This window comes from Rhopalosiphum padi, chromosome 2 (assembly GCF_020882245.1).
Source record: "Rhopalosiphum padi isolate XX-2018 chromosome 2, ASM2088224v1, whole genome shotgun sequence".
Lineage (NCBI taxonomy): Eukaryota > Metazoa > Arthropoda > Insecta > Hemiptera > Aphididae > Rhopalosiphum > Rhopalosiphum padi.
Genome location: NC_083598.1, coordinates 78,918,683 through 78,934,609, shown reverse-complemented (window position 1 = coordinate 78,934,609; position 15,927 = coordinate 78,918,683). Strand labels below are relative to the sequence as shown.

The 15,927-nt window shown below is 25.3% G+C and overlaps 1 protein-coding gene across 5 annotated transcripts in view; it reads right to left on the bottom strand.

Moving 5' to 3' along the window:
- Window positions 1-15,927, bottom strand: part of LOC132921344 (tachykinin-like peptides receptor 99D) — a 218,958-nt gene that overhangs the window by 20,200 nt on the left and 182,831 nt on the right. The gene's annotated exons all lie outside the window — the stretch shown is intronic.

Sequence of the window (15,927 nt, the reverse complement as noted above, 5' to 3'; positions counted from 1 at the left end):
TATGGCTGGTCCACCATGTGCTGTGCAATAAGGATGGTTGGTATAAGTAGTTCATTGACATTCATTTTTAGATCGTTTTCTTTAATAGTATAATTGATAATGTTTGTTTTAAAAATTTGTTAATTATTCATTTTTTTTTACTAAGAAAGGAAGAAATTACTTGTGCTAGAAGAATACTCAAAGGTTATGTTAGGTTCGTTCAAGGTCAATAAAAACAAGTGCAGCTGTAGTATATTCACTACTTTAAAAAAATTGTGGTTTAATTGTTCATTATTTCTATAAGCCGATTGAAGTACATACTACAATATACATTGAAAGAGTTCTATTAATAGTTTCAATTTTGAACTTTTATTAAATATTCTAGTAGTTATTATAATAACATGTCGTATTATTCACAATATTCGTGTACAGATAAAGCTTTGGTCTTATTTTGTTGTATTTTTGACCTTAACAATATCTGCAAAATAGTTAAAATATTATAGTCTATAGGTTCAATGTTTGTTTTATTAAATTAATGTTACTCAATATTTATACCTACCTTGTATTAATTAGTAAGTAGAATATAATATAAACAAACTAAACCATTAAATATAATATTATTTATTTTTTCTTTGAACATGTTAAACTAAAGAAAATTCGATGTCAAAACTTTTAATTAAATTATATTTTTCTTTTAATAAAAAAATATTTTTTTTTTATCTCGGTTAGGTAATTTGTTGGGTGATGTATTAATGAATAAATCATTGTAAACAAATATTAACAACAGTGGTTAAAATTACATTTTAGAATACTTAATGGTAATTAATTTATCGTCATAAAAAGTTTATACTTCATGGTTGAATACATTTGATAAAATTATATTGAACTAAAATAAAAAAAAATCAATAGAGGTCCGAAGAAATTGAATATGTATTAAGTAAGCAAGTTAAACACACGATAAAAATTAAAATATCTCGATATAGTGGTCTAAGGTCTAAACTCAAAGTTTACGCTTTTAACCTTAATATCAACATCATGATTAAAATTAATTAAGCTGTTGCATCGCATAAATAGAAAAATAATGTGAATTTGATTGAACTACGGTATTTTCAAGCATTCATATATTTTACTCCAATAAAAAAGAGTTAACAGTGCGCAGAATCTGTTGCTTTACGTTAATTTAAGCTAGTGTCTGGCATTCACATTTTTATTTTATCATTGTCAGGAAAAAATTTAAAACTATGTAATCCCTTTTAATTATAATTCCTAAAACGGCTAAAACATTCAAATATACTGAAATACTTCGATTTTTAAATAAATCTCTTTTGAAAATAATATATTTTATTTGGCACAATGATAAACGACATAAGTATAATTTACTATACATCGATTATAAACTTTTGTATTTTATGAATAATTAAATTTATATATTTATATAATACTACTAATAAAATGTTTGTTGTCAAAAACAAAAATATTTCTTTCGTTTTATTTTTTTGTCTCTATCAACTTTTAACAATTCAATACTTACTTTAACTTTTAACCTTTATTTATACATTTAATAAAACTCAAGAACCACGCATGGATTGTCATAATATCATTCTCCAATAGAAAAGCTGTCAAGATTCAGGATATATTTGTGCCTGAAAAGTGTGACTATCTTTTTCACTGTTATTAAATATTTGAAACACTCGAGATTTGACAGATTAAAATCAAAACACACTCTGTAAATGCATATGTGCTAAACATACGGTACATCGATTCATCAAGTCGGTTACATAGGTCATTCATTGTCACTATGTCAGTATTCTTAATAATACTGAAATAAACGTACTAGATATTTTCGTTCACTGACTTATATAGCACATTTTTAGCTCATAAAATTATACTTTATGTTAAAAACTTTAGCTTTATAATTTTTTCAGAATATCATACAGTAACAAATCAAACACTTGTTAAATAAGGTGTTATTTATAGTTTTGTTAAATTTAAACAAATAAGAAAATGAAAAAATAACCCTGGTGTGGTATATTATGTGAATAGTTAAAAAAATAATTATATGATTAAATTGCTTAAATTAATATTATCTAAATTGTTTATAAAATCAGAAGTTTGTTTCATGTTCAAAAATCATGTTTAAGCAAAACATTTAACTATTTTAATTGTAGACGCTAATTGTACGTTTCACAGATTTAATTTTATTATACAGTTGAATAAATGGTAATTAAAAAGCATTTCATTTATTTGTTGTACACAATTTACAATGTTTTAAACATAATATTAAAACAATATTATATCTTAGGACCTAACTTGCGGTCTGCTTTCATTATGTACACGACACTTTGCACATTATATAAATAACTATAGCGTGACAGGCGACAGGTTACAAAAAGATTTAGTGTCCATTAGTAATTATTATTATCAATACTAGGTACCACATAAATGAACATTCATTTGAAATGCAGTAGCCATTTATTTTTCTTTTAATCACGAATCTACGATTTCTCTTGGGATTTATTTGTACTCTTATTCGTAGAACTTATACGCGCATCTCATACTGATAAACCACTAGTCACAATTGATCCAAATAAAGTTCGTTTGCTTAAAAATAATACTTTTTCTATTACTAAGAAACAAATTTGAAGGGTTCACGAGAAATTTCAAGTCAACGATAGCATAAAATTATAGGAATTATAAATGTTTGAAGTACAGGTTAAACTGTACAAGTCATTCTAATTTACACAAGTTATACTGCTGATAGTATAATGAGTTTAATGTGATTCGTAAACATACTATATTTGATACTAATACTAATGAAATGTTTTATTAAAACAGCATTCACAATGTTGTAATTAATACAAATATTAGTTAAATACATAATCCATCTTAGTTTGTTTTATTCATGACTTTTTATACTAAAATAATTACCTATATTTTTAATATATCAGAATTATTATATAAATACAATATTATTATAAATTATAAATGCTTTAATATAACATCTAACTATTTTTTTTTATCTTTCGTCACCATTCGCAAACCTTGTAATACCTCAAAAACGCCACTTTTTAATTTATTTTTTTCAGATCTAGAGGTTTCTACGAATTCAAATTTAAAAATAAACGACATGTGTAACTAATTTAAAAGTTGTGAAAAGCCACTTTGTACTTAAATATAAAATTATGTACTACATTTAAATTCAAAGCTGTAAAAATTAATGAAAATTAATGCAATTAATTACAAACACTTATTTGTTATTATTACATTGACGTGTTTTTTTTTTTTTTTTTTGATAATTGTTTCATATTTTGTGTCGCTGAATGTTTATTATATTTAATTTTGATGCATTATACATAGTCGTCTATATTGGTTTATTTTATGAAAGTCACTTTATGCATTATACACGAAACCGTGTTAAATTATTTCATCCAAAGTTTATAACCTGGAATTAATTCTTAGACAAATAATATTTTTATTACAGCCTTCCATAAAGTGAAATAATAATAATTTATGTGTATACATTTTTTTTTATTAAAACTAATAAAATCCGTGACTTTCTCTTAAATGAATGTTCTATTGATATAAGTACCTTAAATCTATTTTATTACGGTTTTTCTTTCGATTCAAAGATTAAATGTAAACCAAAAAACAAAAAACGTAAAAGTATTTGAATCACATCACGGATGTTTGCAGAGTATTATAAAGCTGTGTAATTTATACGAACAAAGCATTTTAACATAAATTAAAAAAATATATACCAAAGGCAGTTCATTGCAGGTGGAAACAGTTAACATAATTATTAGATTAAAATAGAACATAAAATGATGGATTTAAGTTAAGCTTAACCGTATGCTTTGTTTTCAGTAACAAAAGTGTAAAAACAACATCGCAAAGTATATCATTATATTATATGACTATATTTTGCATAAAAAAAAAATGTAACTCTTCATTACGGAAATCCTTTTATTTATTATTAATAACATACATACGGTCAGTTTTTACTGAAATTAAAATATGCAATTCGTGATTTTAGCTCAGAATGGTTTCATACAGAGCAAGTTAAACTGAATCGTTGCAGCAAATAATAATAATAATAATAATAATATTATTACACAATGTATTGGACGAAGACGACGACAACGATGGCGATTGTTATGACAACGTAGCTACCTGAAGTAGCTGCTATACAGTATACTTATAAACCAACAGATTATAATAATCATCGATGGTGTGCAGTCGGCCATTTAAAATCGCTTCTAGTCTATTCAGTTAGGGTTTTGATTTAGCGGTAGTCTATTTATTCAAACCATTGTCGAATAGATATTATATTATACCGAGTTACATTATAATATGTATTCCATATAACAATTGATGTTGGTTTCTGACGTCTCGGAACAACGCGTCCTTTAAATTCATCAAAGAGGACACGATTTATTATACAGAGGGATCATTTTAAATACTTAACTACTTGTATATACAAATAAACTATTAATTCAACATTCGATATTTAATTATTATTATAATTAAAAAAAAAAAAAAAAACAGTATTCTGCTTAAAAAATATAAAATTGATTTTATGGGCGAATGACGTTTAAAAATCAAATGTTAATTATTTTTATAATGATTTAACAAATAAACATATAAATGTTAGATTTGCATGTGTCTTAATATTTCCAAAAGAATTTCGAAAAATATTAATGGATCAAAATATTGTACATAATAATATACACGAAAGTGGGATTTTGGTTTGATTATAAATTAATTTATTTCTACGACTGAATAAGATTCTGGACCTTTTCAAAAATGATCATTAACGTCATTCAATTCCATATCTATTTTTATACGTGGAACATGACAAATAGCACTAGATAATGAGTTACTGAAGATTTCTTTGTGTGAAAAAATGTGTTCAAAATGATTTTATATCGAAATATACCGATGAAGGCAATGTTTATAGCACATTTGTGGTCAGCGCGTCGTAAGAGTGAAATCAAGGAGATGATAAAAATCCACATTTTATTTCTGTAGCAACAACCCGACCAAGACCAGGTATTGGAAAAGTTGTTAATGTTTTATACGTTTCAGATAAATTCGATGATACTATTTTTGGTTTAAACAATAAAAATAACAGATTTGAAAAATATATCAAACAGATTGGGATTAAATCACGATAAAAAAGTTTAGGTTTTTTTTTTTTTTACAAAAATAGACAATTTTTAAAGAAATAATTGAATTGATAAAAAGTTTCTAGTTTGTATCTTATTTTAACTCAACCACGTCTGTTAATTGTACAGATACAGTAATTTTATTATGAACGCACGATTTTATTTACATAAATATACTTTAGAAAATTATTTATTATAATTTTTTTTTTAAATAATCCCACCTAATTTGAGGAGATATATGTAATAAAAAATGTCATTTAAATATAATTGTATTTCCGTCCGAGAACATCATTATTGTATTATACATAGTTTTACCATGAATTTCTATAAAATAAAACATCAAAGTATTTTTTCATTATATCGTTAGGACCAAAGCAACTGACATTTATTAACAATAATACGATTAATTGAGCAAACTTTTTAGGAATGCGGCACATATTATCAATTTTTAATTTTGGCATAATACATAATGCAATAATTATTTATACTAATTATACATTACATAATTGTACTATAACAAATATGAATATTAGCATTTGATAATTTGTACTACATTTCGATAACAAACTATTTCTAACACAGAGAATAATTAAAAGTAAATAATTGGTGTACAAAAATATTATATTATTATAGTAACTGATAAGTTTGATAAAGAAAAAATGACGTAATCCTACATTTAAATTTTAAATTTTGCCTCATCTCTCATAAATTCCAATAGTATTTTTTTTTTCAATAATATATCTCAGTATTGTAGTCGCGTTGTTCTCGTTTATACTTTTACACTTACTACAATTTATTATGTATATTAAATTTTATCATTTATAGTTTCAATATAACCTTTATAAATCATATAACTTATTTACTATTTAATGGAAATTAGTAATTAAAGTGACTTGTTAAATATTAACATAGATAAGTGCAGGATTTTATTTCAATAAATTTTTTTTTTTATTGTAAGAAACAATTATTATTATTATTATTTTATTTTATTATAAACTTTAAGATTGACAAAAAAAAAAAAAAAACCACTAACAGTATTGAATTGAATATGACAAACACGATTCTAATATTACCTATGTATACATGTCATAGATAATACGAAAGCAATACAAGTTTATCGAAAATGTTAAGCAAACAAACGAGGAATTGTATTATACACCTAATTTGTCAGGATCTGTTATAGAACGGAGTTGAAATTACCAGACAGAATATCAAAATATATATGTCCAATGACCAATATACCCAAGAGTAGGGTTCAAATATGTGGTTTTACCGTACTATTTTTGAACACAGACAACTAAACCCCAATAATGTGTGTTACAGAAAATATCCAATAATAATACGTCTAGATTTGGTCGACCATTTTTCGTTTGTACACATTATAACATGGCAGCAGCATACGTGGGTATAATATAATAAATGATTCGGCATTTGACATTCGACATTTGGAATATAAAACGGAGTGGTGAAAACCTCTCACAGGATCAGGTATAGTTTATGATGGTTGTTTGCCAAACTATAATAACTGCATTTGTATGATTTTATTTACATATGTGTCGTTCCGTCACTAGGTGTTTATTTTTTTGAATTTAATAAAAATATATCACTGGTTCGGAAAAAATATTTGTTTAAAATGTAAAGATAAAATTCATTTCAAACACCTATAAGTTTGAATGGCTTTATTCATATAATTATATGTGTGGATAATTGTCATGTATTAAAGCTTTGTATCCAATATATTTGATTGAAAATCATTTTATTGTATTTTAATAAAAGTATAAATTAAGTGACATGGTCAGGAAAAAAGAGCTGGAGCATTACACCACTCTTGTTTAAGATAATTTTATTATTTTAAATATATGTTTTTAATATTATAGCTAAATAAATAAGACTTAACTAAATTTCATGTCTGGCATGTTCTTTAAAAAATTACTGGTTTTATATCCCTATATCGTTATGTAAGTATGTTAGGATTTGTCCAAAATGTGTGGCTCATAATGCCACTTAAAATATAATATTTTAAATCTTATGTTTGAAAAGTCGTTTGTCATCATCTAATTTTTTATTTAAATGCTATAATAGTTAATCGGTCGAACTTTCAATATTATAATATGATGAAGTTATTCACTTTTTTTTTATCTACTTCAAGTCCAAAACTGACGTGGTCTGTTTAAATGTTTAAATCAAACATAAAATACAACTAAGGATATCAAGATAAAATAAAACGATTTGCTCTTTGTTATTTAACTTGTTCCGTTCAACCCAGTAAATGTTCAATTCAAGTATATTAAATTTAATATACAATACTCAAACGAATTTCGAGTTTTTTTTTTAAAGCAATGGGTTATTATTCAGAATATTTTTAATAGCATTTGCACGTGTATATATTTTGTAATATTTCATTACAATACGACTTACAATATAAAATAAGTACTAATAGTACCGTACTATGCGCACTTGTGTATTTTTTATTGTGATTTAAAAATAAATATTTTTGTAAATAAACTGATTTCATAGAATTCAAATTGTTATAAAATGTAAACGATTTGCGCAAAACTTGACTTTATTCATGCATACCTCGGCACTACGAAGTGCAGACTCAGGGTTTAGTGTGGAGTCGACACACACACACACACACACATACTCCGTTGTATATATTTTACGTGTAGGTATTTACAGTATATTATACCACGCACCGTCCCACGGTCCTAATTCCTTAAGACGGTACATTTCATACGAGTCACGTAACGCCATCAAATACACGTGAACGTGAATGTTTGATGTAGATAAAAAAAAAAAAAAAAAAAAAAGAAGAAGAAGAATGAAAACACTTGTAGTAAATATAATAGTGAACTCGCTCACCGCGTTGATACCTGCAGTGTACACGCACATAATATATTTAATAATAATTTAGTTAAGCGTATACGTATAAAATGTTACGGGTTTTCCTATAACACTAAAGCGTCATTACACATTATATGTAATAAAATAATGTACTCTCAACCTCAGCCAGTCGTGCACATCGTACCTATGTGCATACATGTTATAATACAGTGTGATACCGAGTATTGAGCGTGATTTACATACGAAATTTCCTAACTACGCGTTATGCACGACGGCCGCGGTAACGTGTATGTGGTGTCATTTTTTTTATCTTTTTTTTTTTTTTTTATTAATTTATCATTATCGAAGAGATGCACACACGTGCCTTTCCTTATTAGCCCGACGAGACTTATTCGTAGATCGATTTTACCACTACACAACACATAATATTATGTACCTTATTTACGTAATATATTATTACGGGTGGGTCCCGTCATTACACATATTTTAAACCTATACGTCAAGCCCTCTATAAATCCTCGATGTACGACACACAATAATAATATATTACAGTTATTATACCTATATACATAATACATGTTTTACGTAACATAATAAATGCGCGCGTGTGTATAATATCCCTTTATTAGGAACAGGAGACAAGCCCTTATTGTGCCGTATAAACGCCAGACGTACATTTAGTTTCACGCACTATTGCTTTCGTAAATATAATATTTTATTGAAGCGATTTATTATTAAATGGCAAAAGTTTTTAGACGATACACACTATCGTAACGGTTTTGAATTCGAAGAATTGATAATTCTATAATACTAGTACATATTATTATATTAAGGTTATTCGTTATAACGTATTATATTTTTAATATATTATCATAGTTGAAGTAACAAAACGTAAGAACGGAATACTCTGGAGTCCGATCTGGCTTCGCTCAGCTAATCGATGTTTTATTACTTTACTCATAAGTCGTATGACAGAAGATTTATTTGAAAGCAATGCTAAACGGTTGATTAAATCATTGTGCTCGATATTGACTTTAAAAATGACGTTGCATGGGTATTGGTTTAGTTCATAAGAGAAGGTAACTTTTAAAATATCGAATAGTCATGAAAATAATTTACGAGTAAAAATGTTCAAAGTATTTGGTTTAGTTAATACATTTTTGTTTTAATATAAACTGTAAAGTCTTGACTTTGTTTCAACTACAGAATGTATTATTAAAAAACTCTAATAATAACATCATCATAAATTTGAAATTAATCTTAAATGCAATTTTAAATTTTTATAGAATAATTAACATTTTTAAAACGATTGAATATAATTAAAAATATTAACTTGATTTATAATTTAAAATATCTAAAACAAAAATTAAAAAGTATTTTAATAATTTAAGTTAAAAAAAGAAATGATTACACTAAACTGTACATTATTGTTATACAAATTATTTATCGTACCTAGTTACAACTAGTGGCATACTGGCATAGGGGGGCCGGGCTAGCGGGAATCACGATTTTATTATTTTCATTCATAAATATATCGTTGTTACGAGTCACGGACATCAGAAAAATGGAGCCACGTCATAAGTGTAGCTAAATTGCCTATCCAGGACGCCGCGCGCCGCGTACTCATAATAATATTATTGTTAAAATGCACGAAAAAAACACCACGCCGGTTTACCGGCTACGGTAAATGATGATACGCGCTGAGCACGTCTAAGTAAGTCATTAATAAATATCCTATAATGTCATACTAAGTTTTAATACAACCATTAGGGATCACGGGTTTATCAATCATGTACAAAGTAAATTTATTATTGTACGATATTAGCATACATATTTTAATCCTAATTTTTTCCTTCACATAATTTCCACAATTTTTTCACGGCCGTTCCATAAATCCGTATTGCAATCGCACAGTTTCACATAAATTATTGTTATAGTGATCACGTGTAATATGTTATTCATTAAATGCGTGATATTAAAAAAACTCTCTTTTTTTGTGCAACGCACTAATAGAAAATCCAACTTTATAATGACAAAAAAAAAAAAAAAACAATAATAACAAATGTATCGGTTTGAATTAATTGTCATTTACACGCCGTATATTTTGTAATAAAATGAACATTTTACACTAACACGGTTTAAACTTTATCGCCATCGCATAATGTATATAATATAATATTAATATATACCTGTTAGCGTTCGTTAATAGAAATTCTGTTTTTAAATTAATATTGTGATTGGGATCTTTCAATTTATCTATTTAGTGATATATTTTTTTCCGGATGCAAGATACATATACATAATATTATGCATATAATTATAATAATATGATTTTATAACTATCTGATTATACATCTTTATATCTTATTTAAATTCATTTTGATTTGTACGTTGTATGTAATAGTGTAGCACTAGTAAGATAAATATTGATATTTTAGTAATTTACATAATTAGCACCTAACCGTGCTTTAAATTAAAATGTAAATATAAAATATAGTTAAACTTTGTGTTAAGTGTTAAATATTTAAACATAGTGAATATTTAACCATATTTCCAATTTTCTTTTATGATAATTTTTGGTTTTCATTAGTCTACAATCTATTAGTTTACGAAGTTTACACTTAAATTAACAGACAAAGTTATAGTGTTATAGAGCAATTGAAACATTTAAAATATTTACATCCAAAAATTAATAATTATTAATATGGATATTGGATATGGTTTTATACTTCTAATTATAATAAATCCTATAGTTTAACCAAATGTATTAACCAACGTTAATGAACAGTGAGGAATATATAATAATTCTAAAAAGCGTGTCTAAATAAATCAACGTGCAAATGTTTGATGTACGTATGACAAAAATATTATTATAATACTATAGCGGTAATACTATTTTTACCGATAAACACGTTTATTATTTTCAATGATTCGATACCATGAATAGAAATTACGATCTAAATATAATAATAAATGAAAATAATGTCATAATTAATACTAGGAAATAAAAATCTATTTTTAACATCATTATTTAAAAGAAAATGATATCTACCTTATCTTATCAGTGCTCAATAATAGTGTCCTCGTTGTCTTATGCTGTACAAAGCAGTACAACTTGGTTTATCATATAATAGCATTAAAAATACTACTGCTATAACAGAAGTCTTTTTGGTTGGTTTTTCGAGTACTAATATAGTAGTCTATTCTATTGACTTATTCATTACTGTACGTCAATGTGTTTTAAGTAAAATAAAAACAACTATCAAGTAGCTTAGACAATTTGATTTTGAGTTAAATCTCTTCATATTGTATAATAGTCTTATAGCTTTATAATAGGTAGTATGCAATCTTCAGATATGTGGTGTGTATATACATTTATTATATATCTATATATTGTAGTCAGATATGGAAATATGGTATGTTTTATAGTTACAATATTACGATCACTATAATATACGGCTTTGTAGAAAACTTGAAATATTCCAACATTTAAAAATTTTAATAACACCACTGACAGTGATTGATGAAAAATAGTTTACGCGTTGTATTAGTTAAAAATATAAAGCTGTTAAAGCATAAGAGAAAAAGTTGTTATCCAAGCTCTTAAATGTACGTACTACAATACTTTTATTGAATATAATTTATGTAGATAATTCATTTTTTACATCGAATAAAAGAAAATTGAGTGCATTAATATGATGTTTGTATGTAAGTACAATTGTATAAATATTTATATAAACACTTAGTTTTGATATATTTTTAAAGGGTAGAAACATATTATAAGAATCGAAAATAATGCAGTACTATATTTGTTTATATTTTTGACTACATAGGTATGTTAACTGTTTCGCCGGAGTTAAAATGAATCTAACTATTGTAAGGTTTTTGTTTTGCTTCAGTTGAAATATAATATAAGTATTATTAAGTATTTATTATATAAATATAATACCAGTGAAAACCCCGTCAAAATAGGTTCATTAGTTTCGATGCGTTTCTTGAAATAAAAGAAACACAGACGTTAAAATGTATATGTTTGTGCCTCATGCAATATTACATATAAATATGTACTTACGATTAAAAATTAAAATGTATAGAATTTGAATAATTTGCATTGATTGCTAATAATTATATCAATAAAAATATTGAAGTTTTTTGTCACGTTATTAGTAGAATATACGTACACATTTTTAGGTGTACCTATAAAAACAGGGGACATATAATTGGCAGTGAAGAAAGCCAATTTTCTCAATATAAATTACCTTCCATCCAAGTATATTAATGTATTATAATAATTAAGTAATTTTAGCTTAGCTGAAATTAAAATTGAAAAACCATACGTTTTTGTTTTAGTATTTGTTTAAATCCTTAAATATTTAATTTATGTAAGTATTTTAAAATATGAACTAATAATTTCTATTAAATATTCAAATTGTCTAGTAAGTTTTAAAGTTTAGAAAGGCGGTGGTCAGATGTGAGACGGCATATGAGAATAAAGATGGTAAGACACCCTGTGTATAGTTTGTATAATTATTATAATATATTAGGAACTAAGATAAATTATTGTTATTTACGAAAATTGTATTAAATGCATGAATAGTTTATGTAAGGGTTAATGGAAATTCAAGTTATAAACTTATATAATATTATTATAAGTTATAAACATAGAGGAACAACTATTGACAACTTTGTAGGTACCGTTGATTTTCAAAGATAATTATAGACTTTCAAAGATTTGGTATATAATAGAGATTTCTAGAGATAATAATAATGAAAAAAAATTGTGTAACGTTGGTTATTTAATATAAGTAAAAATCTGTTACAAAAAAATAGTTAAGAGTATAACAGTAAAAAGAAAATTACAATGAAAACTAAAACTATTATACTAAATCAAACTTTATTCAAAATTTATCAATAGAAAATAATTATAATAATAATATTATCATTTTATTTTTATCAAATAATTCATTAATACGTTTACCATGTTATTTAATAATATTAAAGATTTAAATTTAAATTCAAATGCTTGCTTTATACTTAATTTACATCAAAGTTGTATCGAGGTTTTTTTTTAAAAATGTATACAAGGTTTCTCAGAAGTTGTTCTTGTATACCTACCTATATAAAAACATTAAAAATACGTTGAAACGATTTTTTCTAAGCATTTGAAGTTCAAATTTTAACAGAATTCCTAAAAACCACGAAAATTAGCAAATTATTTTATACCTAGTTCATTATTTATAAAATGTTAAGTTGTTATAGTTGAGGCTTAAAAATTGAATTTATATTCTCATAAGTACAAAAATTAAAAGGTAAAATATTTTACGAAAATATATTTTTAGATTATATAATTATAATATTTTATTACACAGTATCGTTTTTTTTTTAAAAACATATGTATTAATAATAAATTATATACTATCGACTATTTTCACTAAGAATCTCTTCGTGGTGTCTTATGGTAAGTCGATATTGACTCAAAGTTTATTTATAACAATAAATACAATAAATACACCGTCTTCGACAAAAATTAATTTAATTTATTGTATTAATAGCAGTAAAATAAATTACCATAATAATAGCAATATAAAATCTATATGTATATAAATGAGTTTCTTTGTTCTCTTTATACTGAAAAAACTACTGGACTGTTTTCAACAAAAGTTGTATCAATAGATTCCATGAGATTTGGGGAGGGCTTAAAGCTTCGTTTTTGAATCCATATAGGTTGTTACAGGATGACTTGCATATAAATATAGTTTTGGCTCTGGGAAATAGGATACTTTTTTGTTTGTGTAAATGGTTACCATTGGTCACATATATACATAACTTTTATAAATTAATTGAAATATGACATAATATACAAATTAAAAATAAAAGACAATAAATTGTAAAACATAAAAATTACTTATGGGTAAAAAAAGGTTTTGAATGAGACATCATTCTAGAAACAAACAATTTGTATAATATTTTCAAACATTATCTACATAAATAAAATCAGTTAAATTAAATAAGTAGTACAATTCTTTAAAAACTGTACGAGGTCGAAGCTGGGTAATTACACTTGTATATAATAATATTATATACTATTTTTTTTTTTTTTTTGATAAAGACTGTCTTAACTCAGAACTGTTTTCATATGCAATGACTTATTATTGAGTTAAAATATTTAACACATACATTGCAGTGACTTACTGGACGATGAGCTATTCTCAAGACCCACTGCACAGAAGGGCGCTTATCTTCTTTCTTTTTTTTAATACAATTATAAAATATGAACGTAGTTGTTACTGTATTTTAATGAAAAAATGTAAGGTATAACTGTGACGACACGATATTATATTATAATATAGGCAATGTTCAAAATATTTGCTTGTGAGGAATTCAATAGGCTGAAAATATGACGTATCTAAAGTTTAATTATATTTGTTATAAGGTGTTCCAAAACTTTACAAGCTTAATAAGCGGTCGTGTGGCAAAATTTTCATACCTTGTTTGTATAGGCGTTACTTAACGGCGGGATAGAAGTTAATAAAATATACAATACGTGACGTACGTATATAACAATTAATTAAGTGCCTATAGATTATTAGGCAGTCTAAATTATGTTTATACTAAACATTAAACAACCAGAACACTGTTATAGATATTTGTCATTTGTTACCATGTGTCATGGTGTCGCACTTTACTCTTAAGTATTATCTACTCCAATAGGTTTATAATATCTAGGTCCAAATATTCAAAAACAGAATATCATGTACTAATAAATATCCATATGCAAATACAAAAACAAATGAAGGCGAAAATATAATTTTTAAAAACGAGATTGTCTATTTAAAATAATTGAGAAATAAATACAAATTATATGCCAACAATAAATTATGAATATTATAAATAATAATAAAAATGTTTAATAATACAACATAATTCAAGTTTTTTTTAATTTTTAATATATTTTTTCTTAATTAAGAAATAATCGAAATATATTGTCAGATTTATAATACCGAAAACAATTTATCAGATATTAACACGATAGTATTATTTTAGAAAAATAATAACGTTATTATGTATAATATTAAAGTTAAAAACCGTATTTATTTTTATTTTTATTTCAGCTTACACTAGGTATATGTAAAAATGTAGCTATGTCGGTGCATAAAAGATTTTTTTTAGGTTAAACAATATATACCATAACACAAAACATACGTTATATTTTATATGCATGTGTGATTATCTGACCGACTTAATACATTTTAACATTGCACAGTAAGAATATTAATGGGACGTATATTATTGTCGTGTTAGTAATATCATATTCGCCGGCAGTGTGACATCATCGTATTCGTAGCGGAAACTGCCTGGTACGGAGATTTATTTATAGCGGAAATATGTTAAAATATGATATTAATTGAATGAAATCCATCTAGTTAGTGAACCCGTCACAATACTCTGACGACTTTTCATAGTAATATAATATCGAATAAATTATTAGTCACACCTTTATTTGTTACTTACATAAGTTATATCTATTGTGCTACCTATGTAGATTGTATATACATAATAATTATACATTTAAATGGTTATTATTTTTTATGTCTTAAAAAGAACATAAACATTTTGATATGTACACGAATTTGATGAACAGTATACATAACGTACTTAAAAAGTCCTCTCTTAAACCATCTACCTACATAGTACGCCAAATGGTTCAGAGCTCAACTAGTTGAAAAAAATATTTAATGAAATGTTTGATGACATGTTTCCAACATTGTTTATAATTCCTCGGTAAATTTTCATATAGTAACTATTTATAGATACCAAAATGAATTTTTTTCAGAAATTCAAATATATCACATTAACTTTTTTAATAAATTATCTGATTTAGTCATAAGTTATAACAATGAATTTTATTTTATAAAAAAATGTAAACTTTAATAATATT